Source organism: Triturus cristatus, chromosome 3_2 (assembly GCF_964204655.1).
Source record: "Triturus cristatus chromosome 3_2, aTriCri1.1, whole genome shotgun sequence".
In the NCBI taxonomy this organism is placed as follows: Eukaryota; Metazoa; Chordata; class Amphibia; order Caudata; family Salamandridae; genus Triturus; species Triturus cristatus.
Window position 1 is genome coordinate 77,687,052 of NC_140584.1, and position 15,821 is coordinate 77,702,872.

The following is a 15,821-nucleotide window of genomic DNA, read 5'->3' on the forward strand; positions in this document are numbered from 1 at the left end:
ATTTGTTTAATTAATAATTGTTAATATTATTTAATTGAAATTAAATATGGAAAATATGTAATTAGTTTTAGGTGTGGGTTGTGGTGTTTATAAGGGTGGAAAGTAATTTATGTTCAATTAATTAACAAGTTGATCATTAATATGAATAAATTATTGATATTTAATTAGGGTATTTGTATATATTTTTGTGAGGGGGGTTTACTTTTATAGGGGTACAGTGTGGGGAGTAAATGAATTTTAATGACTTCATAATAGGCTGTTAAATACTATTAGTTTTTCAATTGAGAATAAGTTTTAATTATGTAATGAATTTTTTACAGTTTACTTTTAGCTGTGGGTAGTGAAGATTATAGGGGTAAAGTGTGGGAAATAAATAGTTTATGAGTTTTAATTCATTTTTTTAATTAATAATATTTCTTTAATTGGTAAATAATTATGTTAATTAAGAAAGTAATTTATTTTTAAATGTAGATGTGGGCTGTGAATTGTGTAGTGTTGTAGGGTAGGAAATAGTAAAAGTAAATCCATGTAATAATTAATATTTTGTTTCTGAATAATTTCTTATTAAAAATATTTATTTGTTTGAAAATAGTTTTTTATTTTATTTAATATGATATTTGTAGGTATTTGTCATGTATTTAACATTATGTTTTTTAATTGTTTTAATATTAAATATATTTGGTTTTTAATATTCATATTTATATATATTTGTTATTCATTTTGTTTTTTAAATATTTTTGTTGTTACTATTTTCTTTGTTTTTAATTTTGAACTGACTGGAGTTAGAATATTAATTGTTACTCCTCCGCAATCCAAAACTTTCCCTACTGTTGCACTCACTGGAGTGGGAATAGTAATTTTTACCCCTCCACTATCCAACACTGTTCCTACTGTTACAATTATTGGAGTGAGAATAGTAATTTTCACCCCTTCGCTATCCAACAATTTCCCTACTGTTGCACTGACTGGTGTGGGAATAGTAATTGTTACCCCTCTGCTATCCAACACGTTCCCTACTGTTGCACTGATTGGAGTGGGAAATCGTAAATTTTATCCTGCCACTATCCAAAACTTTCCCTATGTTGCACTCACTGGAGTGGGAATAGTAATTTTTACTCCTCTGCTATCCAACACTTTCCCTACTGTTGCGCTCACTGGAGTGGTAATAATAATTTTTACCCCTCCGCTATCCAACACATTTTTCCTACTGTTGCACTCACTGCAGTGGGAATAGTTATTTTTAGACCTCTGCTATCCAACACTTTCCCTACTCTTGCACTCACTGGAGTGGGAATACTAATTTGTACCCCTCCGCTATCCGACACTTTCCCTACTACACCATTATTGGTTATGATAGTCTTGGGTACACCCTCACATGCGAACAAGTCACGCAAAAAGTGAATTACATGACTATTCGTTATAGAGCTTACACAGCTTGCTGTAACTCATTTTGAGGTATAGTCAGCTAGGACCAAAACAGACCTCTCTTAAGTGAGTAGTAAGTCAGTCAGTCAATTTACTTTATTCGATGCTTACAATATAAGATCATAAAAGTACAGTAAAAAACATCTATACATAATACATGTATGAATAAAGAGATAAAAAAGATAAAAACATCATAACAAACACCATTAGGGAGCAGTTAGTAAAAGCCAGCTGATGGGAACAGTTTAGAATTCATTCTCATGTATAGTGCAATTTCCTAATTCTTCGTGATTGGATTAAAAAGGACGCCACAGAAAAACAGACCATAGGATTAGGCAAAGATTGCAGAAAATACATTGCGACACTACATTGTTTAAAATCATATTTACGCATCAGGGGCAAAATAAATCTTTTATGTGGTTCTGCATAAAATTTGCAAAAAAAAGAAAACATGAAGATTTGATTGTGCAGAAATACCATCGCAAGGACAGAATGGCAATTCATTTATGGAGTAAATTCCAGCTGGATGGGCCAACATGCATGGAATAAAATTCAAAAGAAATCTAATTAGAAAAAATCTGTGACGTGAATGTGTCACAGTAAAAATATAAGATGTTGGCCCTTCCTGTACCATTGGGCTTTCTAAATATGCTTTGATCGATACTTTTGTACTGTTTGCTTTCAGTCTTGCTTCAGCCCTTAATTTGAGGAAACAGGATTTTATCTCTTTTTGGAAAATTCACACAGTCGCTAGGGACAGAGAATAGACGTTCTAATCCTAAAGATGAAAAAGTAGATCTAATATAGAAAATCCACGGGATCCTGTGGGCATTTTCCATTGATAGGCAGTCTTCAATTAACTTTTGTGTGATATGGATAGATTCCCTTCTCCATATGGAGTGCCACAACATTATCGGAGCCAAAGCAATTGTGTCAGTCACATAAGGGACATCCAATTTTGCATGAACAATAAGACTGGAGCAGCTTACGGGGAGGCCCACTAGTTTTTTTCAAAATGTGTCCTCTATAACTTGTAGGGCGGAGGGGTTAATGTTGCCCCAAATGCCTGCCCCGTAGGTTGCTATCGAGACTGATTTTGCTGCATAAACCTTTTTTGCCATGTCATTGGGTTTTACTCCCAATTTTTTAATAAATGAGTGTAGGGCAATAATGCTTCTCTCAAGTGATTATCCTCTAGTAGCAAGCATATTTGACCATGATAATTGCCTATCAAACGTTACACCAAGGTAGGAAAAGTTATTAGTATGGGCTATTTTCTGTCCTGATATATGGAAGTTTGGGACCTTCCTATTTTCACGGCCAGTAATTAAAATAAAGGACTTGCCCTCATTGGTTTTTAGCCCCAGTTTTGACATATAGGATACATAGGTATCTAGTAACTTTCGAAGGGCGAGGCCTGTGCGGTCAATTAGCACCGCGTCATCGGCATGCAGGTAAATTGGGAGTGCAAACATTATTAACTTTGGGGTCGTCTGGTATTGAGTCCAGCAGCGGAGCTTGCACCCCATTGGTGTAAATAGAAAAAAGAAATGGGACAAGCACAGAACCCTGCCAGACACCCCTGTTAATTGGAAACAACCTGGTGCACTCCCCCTCTCTCCCGTATTTGACGCAGGCCGTGGCTGATGAGTAGAGCTGTCTGATAAAAGATATAATAGCCTCATCTATGCTTATTTCTTCCATTATCCTCCATAGATGTTGATGTGCCACGCAGTCAAACGCTGCCGACAAGTCCATAAACGCCAAGTACAATCTTTCAGATTTTACTTGAGAGTACTTGGCGATTAATAGGCTTAAATTAAGGCATTGGTCCTGAGAGCCCATACCTTTTTTAAAACCATATTGGTCTGGGATTAAAACTTTATTGCTGCCTGCCCACTCCTCTAGTCTGTTTAGTAAAACCCTTCCCATTAATTTAGCTGTGCTATCTAGCAGCGAGATTGGCCTGTCATTTTTGGCCTCGGCTTTGTCCGATTTCTAATTAATTGGAACTAAAATAGATTTCTTCCATGAGTATGGAGGACCCACCTTAGCTATGACATTAAAGACGTTTGTCAGCACTGGACCCCATAAGTCCGGCTGATCAAGGAAGAAATCTATAGGGGTACAGTCTGGTCTGGGCGCTTTGTTTCCAGAGCACTGCATAAGGACTACTTTTATCTCGTCATGATCAAAGATCAGGGGGGGGTTGTTAGGATCACACCTAGATAAAAACTCAAGTAGTAACTCAAAAGGGCCTACTATGTCCAACCCTAACGTTTTCTGACAGGAGCTCAACAGGAGACAAAGGAGCTGTCCTGACAGACCTAGTTTGATCAATCCCAGCACATGGTAAGCAATCTTTAACCACCCCTTCAACTTGCCTGTCCACACCAGCCCACCAGTAATGTTCCCTGCCTCAAGACTTGATCAGGTTCCTGCCAAGATGTACCTCATGTGTGATATTGATCATTTTACCCCTCAGACCCACCGGTGAAAGCATACATTCTCCACGATATAATTCTCCATTCAGGATATACAATTCATCTCTAATCTCCCGAAAGGGTTTGACTTCCTCATGGTTGCTCCTTAGATCAGGCCATCCCACAAACATGAAATGCATGACCTGTTTTATCACTTGATTGTTTTCTATCTTCAACTCCAATTCAGACTTATTTACGGCTGTCTCCTTGAACCCCATTATTTGCTTGTCTACTCCATCTTGCCCAACTGTTCTTTCCATTGGTAACCTGACAAACAATCCGCAGGCACCTTCCTAGCACCTGACAAATACTCCGCCCGGTAGTTGTACTAAGTTAGACCTTTCACCTACCTCTTGATGCGTGGTGAGGTATTGTCGATATTTCTGCATCCAAATAACTGAATAAAGATTTTATGGTCAGTTCTTTAAAAGAATGTCAGACTCCACAGGAAACATTTTAAATGGTGCACCGCCCACACACAGGCCTAAGCCTCCAGCTCTATGTCTGAATACCTTTCCTCGAAACCCCTTAACGAGTGAGCAAGAGGCAAAGGCAACCACCCTTTCCTTCCCCTCCATCATGTGCGACAACACGGCACCCAAACCTCTCATGCTCCCATCGGTTGTAATATGTTTTTTTCTTGGAGCTGTCGAAATGTCCCAAAGTACCTATCTTAGCTATGCTATCTTTCACTACAACAAATGCTTTCACACAATTTTCTGTGTAAGCAAAACTAGCCCCCTTGTTGAGAAGCAATCTAGTAAGTTGTATCACACTAGCAAAGTTTGACATGAATTTTCCGTAATATTCTGCGAGGCCCATGAATGATCTAATCTGATCCTTATTAACAGGTGCGGGTGCTTCCAGAATCGATTTGACTAACTCCAACTTGGGACTTATCCCCTTCCCAGAAAATCGTGTGTCCCAGGTAAGAGACAGAACCAACCCCAAATTTACATTTTCCCCCTTGAGAGTGAGACTGCTGTCTCTGAGTCTTGTTAACACCTGCCTCAAAACCTGATCATGATTCTGTGTGTCCTTCCCATATACAAAGATATCATCCTGGAAAAACAACACAGAGTCAATCCCTTAAGTACGATCTTCGTTAGATGCCGAAAACATGCCGGGGCCAGGGTTAGCCCAAAAGGCAGCCTCTTAAATGTAAATGCCCCTAGTGGTGTCATGAAAGATGTCAACGGTCTGGAGTTCTCATGCAGCTGCACTTGATAATAGTCATCACAGACTCTGGCATTCTAAGTTGCCCCCTATCAACATCTCCATCTACAATATGAACACTTTGTGCAGAAAAAGACCCTTCCGACATTCCCTTTTCAATATCCCTATCCACAATATTGACACTTTGTGCAGGAAGAGACACTTGCAAAATAACTTTTTGATCCCCCTCATGTGCTTCAAACACCTCCTGTAAATTGCTGTTTTTGCATACATGATGCCCCTTTTTACCACAATTCTGACAGGTCGCATTGCTCTCAAAGGAATTGGGGCTATTGGAAAGATAGTTAGAGCCACCGCACTTAAATTCATGAGTGTATGTGGAAATTAGATTGTGCACTGCACCTCACAAGGGAGCATCCTGTTACTAAGCGGTAGTAAGTAAGACTTTCTGCAGGGTTAGTTTTGAAGAGCCTGTGTACAAGCTATTACAAAAGTCTAGCTTTGGAAGTTATCAAGGCAAAAGAAACTGGTTTTCTAGCCGATAATGGGAGATACTAAAAATAAAATAAAAAAGTGCTTTTATAAGATTGAAGCAAGTTCAAGCTACTTTTATGGCTTGTGGACTGAATGACAAGGGGGCATCACATTTTACACCAAGGTTCTTTACAACCTCCACTGAGGGAGGTGGTTGGGGAGTAGCATTAGGCCACCATAGTAGTCAAAGGGGTTGGACTTCCCGAGGTGCATAATCTCTGTTTTATGTGTGTTGCACTTGAGATGTTTGGTGTGGATCCATCAAATACTTCAGTGAAGCAGTTTTTATAATTTGTCTCAGAACCAATAGAACCTTTATCCAATGACAAAATTAATTGAGTGTCGTCAGCGTATGATGTGGATTGAATACCAAAGGAGGTGATCAACTAGATCACAGGGGCTATATAGATGTTAAATAGTGCAGGGCTGAGTTCAAACCTCTGGGGTACCGCTAAGGTGACATTGTTCTGAGGAAAAAAAGTTTTTTAGCATCATCGTCTGTCTGCGGTCAGAGAGGAATGATTTCACCCAAGCCAATGATCGTTGGGAAATCCCACGGTCCTTGAGTCTTTGCAGCAAGATGTCATGGGAGATGGTATCAAATGCAGCTGATTCCTACATCTATTGTTAATTACAGCGTGTCTGCAACTTCCAACAGGACTGACTCTGTAGAGTGTCTTGGACTGAAACTGGACTGCCGTGGGTTGAGAATATTTGTCTCCTCTAGAAATACTGTTAGTTGGTCATTGACCAGCTTTTCTGTGATTTTACTTAAAATCGGTTGTAGTGAGATTAAGCGAAAGTTTGAAAGGACAGTGGGATCGTCTAGCTGCTTTTTCTGTAGTGGTTTAACTACTGCTAGTTTCCAATCAGGTGAGACTACAGCTGTTGCCAGTGAAGCATTCATAATTTCATTAATTACTGGATTTACACAATCTACAATGGTATGAAGTACATGGGAGTGCAAGGATCATGTGGAGATCCTAATTTGCAGGTTAAAATAGCCTGTCAAGACTGAAAAAGAGAAATAGACTGCAAAGTTGTCAATAATGGACCTGTCAGGGTAGTAGTTCCTATCAAGGCATCAACCAGAGGGGGGGAAGTACTAAACTCCTGCTTAATGGTATGTATTTTCTCCTCAGAAAATGTAGAAACTTTATTGCATAGGGACTGAGAGGGTGGGATATCCCTAGTAATGACTGTTGGCTGTAGGAACTATTGAGTGATTTTAAAAATCATTTTTGATTGAGTTGAGCTTTATCTATCAGGGCAGTAAAATAGATCTTTTTTGCCATCGTGATTTGGCCATGATATATTTTCAGGGCCTTTCTATTTTGAACTAGATCTTCAGCATTATTGGCTCTTCGCCATCTGTGTTCATGCTGTTTGCATCTAAGTTGCTATTCTGCTGTGGTCTGTGAATACCATGGGGCTGACGGCTGAGGATTTGATTTGTTCTGGAAAGGTTTTACCGGAGCAACTTTATTAAAACAATGGCTGGTCCAGTTTGTAAAAACTGAAACATATTTTCCACATTGCCTGACAAAGTGGGGGTGGATGTAGAAAGTATCCTGGTGAGAGTCGGGTCTCTTACTTATTTGCCCCTTATCGATAGGGTTGGGGACTTCTCCCTGGTGTGGAGCAGCGAGGGTTGCCTAACTCAGGATGAATTTTAAGCAGTATGAACATGTAGTCGGACCAGGCCTGCCTGATGGTGGGGTTTGGTTATTAGGCTAGTGTAATTTGTACAAACCTTGTCAAGGATATGTCCAGAGGTGTGTGTAGGTGAAATAACCAATTGAGCGAGCCCCAGGGAACTTAAAGTGTCTAAGAAGTTGACTATATCTGAGTCTTTACTACATTCCAAATGGAGATTAAAATCTACCAGCATAGTGAAATTAACAAAATGCGATACAACAGGAGCAATCGCTTCTCCAAGAGAGAGGTCAGAAAAGTAGAACATGAGCTAGGGGGCCGGTAGATAAGGGCACCAGCAAAGGACACGGAAGGGTTTAACTTAATTCCCTAGGATTTCTGCTCCTTTAAAGAGACCTAGATCAAAGGTATGACATTGGAATGTATCTCTGAAGATTATAGCTAGGCCTCCCCACAGGCTACTATTCTATCTTGTCTAGACATGGCGTATGCCTGTGGAAGTGCATTTAAAATGTCAGGGTTACACCAGTCCTCAAGCCATGACTCCGTGATAAACAAAAAATCTAACCTAGAGTCCATGAATAAGTCGAATGTTTCTTGGGTATGTTTAAGCATTCAGATTTGGTTTCTTTTTCCTGGACCAACCCCTTGCCCGAACCAGATTTTAAAGTGTTTTTTTACTGTCCTCATTTATCTCTTTCCCCACATTGCTGCTTGTAACTCTCTCCACAGTGGTGGGAAGTGATTATTGGTACAACACACCAGTTGGTCTCTTATAATTGAATCCAATAGGTCACTAGAATTGCAAGTGCATACCAAACTCTTCAATAAGGCCATGTAGTTTTTCCAACTTTTCAGTTTTTGCTTGCACTCTAGAGAAAAAAAACGTATGCCGCTCCATGACGACATTAATGCGTGGGCCAAAATGTTGCTTCAACATCATAAGCGGCATCTCAAAAACATCTCTAGCTTGGTCCTTCTCACGTTTAAGCGTGATCTCATCAAAGATTCTCGTATATATTACGACTCTCGATGCCAAGGTTGTGCAACAAAATATCCTACTTCCTGGCCGCCAAGAATTTCTCTCCCCCCTATAGCAATTAAGTAAGAGTCAAGACATTTCCTCCATTTGTTCCAGGGCGAAAAAGATTCCCACAGTCAGATAAGAATTGCAAAGGCTGAAACGTAATTGTTGCTGACAAGTCGACCTGTAAACATAGAAAAAATAAGCCCAAATAACAAGGTAGAACAACAGATTGAAATAACAACTGCACAATCAATAAACTAAAACAACAACTCCATAAATAACAGGCTAAAACAACATTCCAAAATAATAACACAGGATGCCTACAGTCCAAGAAATCTAGTTCTAAAGGTATCCAAATGGAAGCTGCACTAATGTCACTGTAATGGCTGACTTGTTTATGCACTCTCCAAGTTCCACTGAATTATTCCTTCCAGATACCGTAGGACACAATAGCTATGGTAGTCAACATTCTAGACTTTCTCGAAAAACTATCCAGATAGCATAGGCATTGGCTAATTTCCCTCAGTGCATCCTAATTGGCTGCCACGATAAAGGCATGCTATTAGAACTGGGGGTCTCTAGTTGGCAGAGGTAGGTACCTTTGACCAAATAGGGACTCTTGCTTCTAGTCAGGGAAAGGGGATTACACTCCTGGATAACCCCTGCTCACCCCCTTGGTAGCTTGACACGAGCAGACAGGCTTATCTCTGAGGCAGTGTGTAAAGCATTTGTGAACACATACAGTAATACAGTGAAAACACTACAGATGGACACCTCACAGGTTTTATAAAAATAAGTATTCTTTATATAGACTTAACACAAGACCAAAACGAAAAGAATCCACAATACTGTAATCTAAACTAATACTTCAGGATGGTAGAAAAAGCTCAAAAATAGGTTATTCACTTAAAAAAGCAGTCTTTAGCAACAGATAACCGCAACGGGAGATATCCCGACGTTGAGGTCAAAGAAATCTTAAAGTACGGCGCCGACCGCGAGGTGCGCAGCATCGGTCCTGGAGTCAAGACAGTCCCGCAAAGAACAGTACCTTGTAAAAGCGAAAACAAAGACCGCTCACGGCGTCCGCGGGATGCGACGTCGTTGGCGCTGTGCGGCATCGGTTCCTTGCTTCGGGGGGCGATGCGTCGGGTCCTCGATGCTTGCGCAAAGCAGGGGAGGCATCGGTTCCTTACCGGAGAGGAGGTGACATCACGATGGCGCCGAAACCACGGTTCCGTACGATGTCACGATGTTGATGGATTCTTGACCATCCACATCGAGGATCGGCCCTGCGATGATGTCGGCTTCGGAGTCGAAGCGGCACAGCAGCCGGCATCGGGTCTACGAATTAAGTCGAAGCAGCGCTCCCGGTTGTGATGCAGAGTACGGCATCGCTCGTCGGTGTTGCAATTTCCTTCTGTAGCAACTAGAACAGCAAGTTCCAGATGCAGGCAAGCAGAAGGGGTGAAGTCTTGTATCCCTGAGACTTCAGGCAGGAGGCAAGCTCGAATTCAAGCCCTTGGAGAAATATTCTGCAAGATGTTTCTTAAAAGTACCTTCTCCTTTCCTTGGCAATAAAGAAACCACTGCAGGCCAACCCAGCAAAACAGCACACTGGCAGAGGGGCAGTCCAAACTCCTGCAGCTTCCTTGGTTCTTCTCCTTGGCAAAGGTTTGTCTTGTTTTTCCAGAAGTGATCTCAAGTCCTGGGGGGGGGGGGCACAAAATTTATATCAGTAAATCCTTTGTCCTCTGAAGGCAGAGGGTCCTGTACCTATTCCTAACCAGTTCTGGGTGCATTCTGCCAGTGCACAACTTCTTCCTTTTTCAGTGTGGGTCAGGGTCATCAGACACACCACAGGAGGTAGAGCCAGCATTGTGGAAGGCAGGCACAGCCCTATTCAGGCCCAGGTGCTACTCCTCCCACCACTCCCAATGCAGATAGGTCTATTCAGCCTTGTGCTGACTCACCCTGTCTCCTGGAGCCCCCTCAGCCCCTGTCACTCACAAACCAGACATGGGATACACAACCTAGCAGAGACAGGCTTGGATGGTTAGGCAAAAAAATACCTACTTTCTAAAAGTGGTATTTTCAAACACAGAATGTTAAAACCAACTTTACTAAAAGATGTATTTTATCATTCTGAGTTCAGGCATACTAAATTAGTTTTTCTACCATGTTCCCTTGGTCAGTTAGGATTATAAGATGTTATAATCAAACTGCCCATTCTGGCCTATAGGGGCAGGTAGCCTTGAGATAGTGAAAACGAAAGTGGCCGTAATTCACTATCAGGACATGTCACACACATCAGGGCATGTCCTACCTTTCACATACAATGCTTCCTGTCCTAGGGCCTACCTTAGGGGTGGCTAACATGTAGAAAAGTGAAGGTTTAGGGACTGTTAAGTGGGTGCACTTACCAAGTCAACATGGCAGTACTAGACTGCACACAGGCTCTGCAATGGCAGGTCTGAGACACACTTTACAAGCTGCTTCTGTGGGCGGCACAATCAGTGCTGCAAGCCCACTAGCAGCACTTGATCTACAGGCCCTGGGCACACATGGTGCACTATACTAGGATCTGACAAGTAAATCAAATAAGCCAATCATGGAGTCACTAATCCATTACATCAATTTAACATAGGAAGCACTTGCACTGTGGCACTGAATAGCAGTGGCACAGTGCCAAAGTGTCTAACCAGCAAAAACATATCAAAAACAGAGGAGACAACAGCAAAAAATGGAAGGGAGACCCACGCCAATGGTACCAGGTTTAACATGTGTCCCCTCCAGCTGAAATGTGGGAAGAACTACCCTTCCCCTTGGGAGTTCTCTTCACTAAGGCAGACAAATCTGGACAGACCATCAGCATTGGCGTGTTCTGTACCAGGGCTGTTTTCCACCGTGAAGTCCATCTCCTGTAGGGAAATGGACCACCTCAACAACTTTGGGTTCTCACCCCTCATCTGCATCAACCATCTGAGGGGCCTGTGGTCTGTCTGAACCCTGAAGTGAGTCCCAAACAGGTATGGTCTCAACTTCTTCAGTGCCCAGACCACAGCAAATGCCTCACTCTCAATTGCACTCCGCCTCTGTTCCCGTGGAAGTAACCTCCTACTGATGAAGGCTACAGGTTGGTCTAGACCCTCCTCACTGATCAGTGAAAGAATAGCCCCCACACCATGCTCTGAAGCATCTATTTGGACAATGAATTCCTTTGAGAAGTAGGGCACCTGAAGCACGGGTGTTGTGCACATACATGGCAGTCTTCAGGGTGTCATAAGCTTTCTGACAGGTGTCAGTCCAGTTCACTTTCTTGGGCTGCTTCCTGAAAGTCAGCTCAGTCAAGGGTGCTACAATGTTGCCATACCCCTTGACTAACCTCCTGTAGCACCCTGTGAGTCCTAAAAAGGCTCTCACCTTTGTCTGGGTTTTGGGGGGTTCCCATGCCAGGATGGTATCAATTTTGGGTTGTAGGGGCGCCAACTGGCCGCACCCCACCTAGTGCCCCAAGTACACCACGGAACCCTGCCCGATCTGGCACTTACTCACCTTGACCGTGAGGCCTGCCTTTTGCAGTGCCATCAACACTTCCTAGAGGTGGCGCAGGTGTTCTCCCCAACTGGTGCTGAACAGTGCAATGTCATCCAGGTAGGCGGCAATGAAATCCTCCAGTCCAGCCAGCACCTGGTTGACCAACCTCTGAAATGTGTCAGGGGCATTCTTCATCCCAAAGGGCATAACCCGGAATTGGTAGTGCCCATCTGGTGTGGAGAATGCTGACCTCTCTTTGGCCCCATCAGTCAAGGCGATCTGCCAGTACCCAGACGTCAAATAAAACGTACTGAGGTATTGTGTAGCCCCTAACCGATCAATGATCTCATCAGCTCTGGGGATGGGGTGCGCATCAGTCCTGGTGCCTGAATTGAGCCCTCGATAGTCCACACAGAACCGGAGTTCGGGTGTGGTACAAGGCGCAGCAGCTTTTGGGACCAAGACCACTGGGCTGGCCCATGGGCTGTTAGAGGACTCAATAACTCCTAAGGCAAACATCTTGGAAACCTCCTACTTGATCTGACCCTGTCAGTCACTCTGTAAGCCTTGTGCTTCACAGGAGGACTGTCCCCAGTGTCCACTTCATGGATGCACCACTCAGTGACATCAGGAACCAGGGAGAATAAATCAGAGAATTGTCCCAACAGTTGGTGACAATCTTGCTGCTGTTGAGGGGTCAGTGTGGCAGAGAGGCTGACACCATCCACTGACCTTTCTTGCTCTGTTGCAGACAGGAGGTCAGGAAGAGGCTCAGTCTGCTCCTCCATTCCATAATCTGTCGCTAGGAGCTTGCCCACTTCGGATCTTTCTAAGTGGGGCTTCAGGCGGTTAACATGCAGGACCCGCAAAGGTTTCCTAGGAGACCGCAAGTTCACCAGGTAGGTGACATCACTCTTGCGCTCCACCACCTCAAATGGTCCGGTCCACCTGTCCTGGATTGCACAGGGCTCTACAGGGGCCTTGACCCAAACTTTCTGACCAGACTGAAGCTCACTCAGAGTAGCATTCTGATCGTACCACAGCTTCATCTCTTCCTGGCTGGCCTCCAGATTCACCTGAGTGAGCTGTCTGAATCGCCAAGTCTGGTTCCTGAAGGCCAGCATGTAAGTGTATACATCCTGGGAGGTTTCCTGGGAGATTGCTCCCAGCCTTCCTTGACCAGACTCAAAGGTCCACTTACCGGGTGACCATACAGCAGTTCAAAGGGGCTGAACCCTAAGGACTTCTGTGGCACCTCACAGTACGCAAAAAGAAGGCATGGCAAGAGAATGTCCCACTTACGCCTCATAGGTTCCTCAAGGCCCATAACCATGCCTTTAAGGGTCCTGTTTAATCTCTCAACCAGCCCATTACCTTGGGGGTGGTAAGGAGTGGTAAACTTATAGGAAGTCCCTGTGGCAGGAGTGCGGTGTTACATACAATTAGATTTGAAGTTGGTGCCACGGTCTAACACCACCTCTCTGGGGAATCCTGCATGAGAAAAAATCCCCATCAGTGCACGTCCCACCACGGTGGCCGTCACTGTCCTGAGAGGGATGGCTTCTGAGTACCGGGTAGCATGGTCCACCAAGACCAGGATAAACCTGTTGCCCATGGCTGTCTTGGGATCCAGTGGCCCCACAATGTCAATGCTCACCCATTCAAAGGGGCTGCTGACCACAGGGAAAGGTTCAAGAGGAGCCTTGTGCTTCCTTCCACTTTTCCCACTTGTCTGGCAGGTTTAACAAGTCCTACAATGAGTGTCTGAACTCTTCCGCATCTGAGGCCAATAAAAGTGGGTGACAAGCCTTTCAAAGGTCTTGTCCTGCCCCAGATGTCCAGCCAAAGGCACATCATGAGCCAAACCCAGTAGGAAGGCTCTGAAGCGTTGGGGTACCACCAGCACAGGGGCTGCCCCAGGCTCAGCAACCTTAGGCTTGCTATACAGGAGATCGTTCTCCCAGTAGATCCAATGTGATCCAGACTGATCACCTGCTGCCTAGGTTTGTGGCCTGTTGCCGCAAACCCACAAGAGAAGGGCACTTCTTCTGCTCCTCACAAGATACCTCCCTGGAGGGTCCTCCTTCCTGCTGTCAATGGGTCAGCTCACGCAGGTCCCCCAGTTCAGCCACTTGTTCCCCTGTAGGTTCCAGGGCATCCCCCTCAAGGTCTGCCTCCTCCTGGACCGTGGGCACTATGGGGGCGGGTTTCCCACGCCCCCTACCTCTTCTCTTTAAGGCAGGTGCCTGGGCCATACTTTCAGGCTCCAGGCCCTCTTGAACACCCTTACTGGCTGCCATAGACCGAGTGGTCACACAGCCCACTCAGGCAGACTCAACATCTCCAAATGAGACCTTCTCTCCACCTTAGCCCAAGGGGAGTTCTCTAAATTATTGCCCAACAGACAAACAACAGGCATGGCTGGCCTCACAGCTACTTGAAGAGTACCTGAGACCCCCGTCACTCAAAGGGAACTTGAGCCACCTCACACTGGCTCTGCGAGTTGTCTGCGGCAACTACAGGGAAGAATGCATGGGGATAACCTGCTCTTTGGACACCAGCCGGCAACTGACAGCTGTCACACTAGCCCCAGTGTCTCTTAGAGCCTCCACCCTATGGCCATTGATGGTCACCCACTGCCTGTACTTCTTAGTGTTATCAGGCATCTGGGTCTTAGGGACCATCTCAAAGTCTCCTAAAGAGACAAGGGACATTTCTGCGGGACCCCACCCACCTTGGACACCCATCTCCTCCCCCCAGGGCTACACTCGCCATCTGACGGGGTGGTGCACAAGGTGGTGCTTTGGAATCACTCATGGGACACTGTGCATCATACCAACGGTGGCCCACTTGACCACACATAAAGCACTTAGAGGGGCCCCTGTGAACAGGTTTACCTGTCGGGGCCTCTTGATTTTTCTCAGGGGGAGGCTGGGAACCCTTCCCTTGGTTCCCTTGGGAATTACTTGGGGGCCCTTTTTGGAACTCCCTCTTTTTACCCTTGTCACCCCCCTCCTCTTCTGCTGGGGACCCTGCCCACCTTTGGCAAAGTCTTCCCCGTGACCCTTGTGGACCCGGATGCTGACCCATCGATCCGCCTCCTCAGCAAGCTTCCTAGGGTTAGTTAACTTGCTATCAATAAGGTGCTGGCGTAGCTCTGGTAAACAATTAGCAGACAAGTGCTTCCATGCAAACAAATCATAGAGAGCTTCAAAAGTATCCACTTTGCTACCCTTGACCCAACCATCCATAGGTCTGCAAAAGAAAGACACATACTCCACCCAAGTAGTTGCCTCCAGTTTCTTGCAATTCCTGAACCTCTGTCTGTAGAGTTCTGGGGTCAAACCATACCTTGTCATCAGGGCTTCCTTCATGTGGGCATAAGACATCCTAGTCTCACTGGGTAGGTCTAACAATGTATCCCTCCCATCACTCACAAAACTGCCCCACAACCCCGTTCCCCAAGCCTTCTCAAGGACCCAGTGGGCCAACATTGCTATCTCTTAGGCTGCAAACCACTGCCCAATATCTTCCTGTCTATGGAATTCTCTGATGACATCCTTGGGAATATAGACTCTGCCTTCTGCAGGCACAGATAGTGCTCTGCCACCAGAGGGATTGATTTCTAAACTTTTTGCTTTGAGCTCTATCTCTCTCAACATTCTCTCATGTTCCAATCTCATTCTCTCTCTCCCCAAGGACAACATGTTATTCTCTAGGTCCCTTTGACCCTCCATCTTGAGCCTGGCCACCTCCAGCTTGTGCAACCTATTTCTCTCCCTGTCTTCCAGCTCTCTTGGGGACAGGTCCTTGGAAGAGATGCTACTGCCAGGCGGGGACGGTACCCATTCCCTGGCTAGAAAAAATGGCCTATCCAGCTGCCCATCTGCATCCCCTACTGGCTCCACCACCAGTTCAGGGGTATTTCTTGCTTCCACCCAGGCCCTCAGCGCCTTTTGATATTCATCCTTTTTGGAAATGCCTTG

The 15,821-nt window shown here is 44.7% G+C and overlaps 2 protein-coding genes across 5 annotated transcripts in view; both read left to right on the forward strand.

The window, feature by feature from the left end:
- LOC146856833 (uncharacterized) overlaps positions 1-15,821 on the forward strand; it is a 162,351-nt gene that overhangs the window by 47,795 nt on the left and 98,735 nt on the right. For 2 of the 4 annotated variants that reach the window (XR_014979818.1, XM_085647267.1), the window contains one exon: positions 4,760-4,836. The exons of the other annotated variants lie outside the window; for them this stretch is intronic. The gene's annotated coding sequence lies outside the window, so the exon portion shown is untranslated. The remainder of the gene's footprint in view (positions 1-4,759; positions 4,837-15,821) is intronic. 4 annotated transcript variants of the gene reach the window in all.
- Positions 1-15,821, forward strand: part of LOC146856834 (uncharacterized) — a 207,217-nt gene that overhangs the window by 15,488 nt on the left and 175,908 nt on the right. The window lies entirely within an intron of this gene.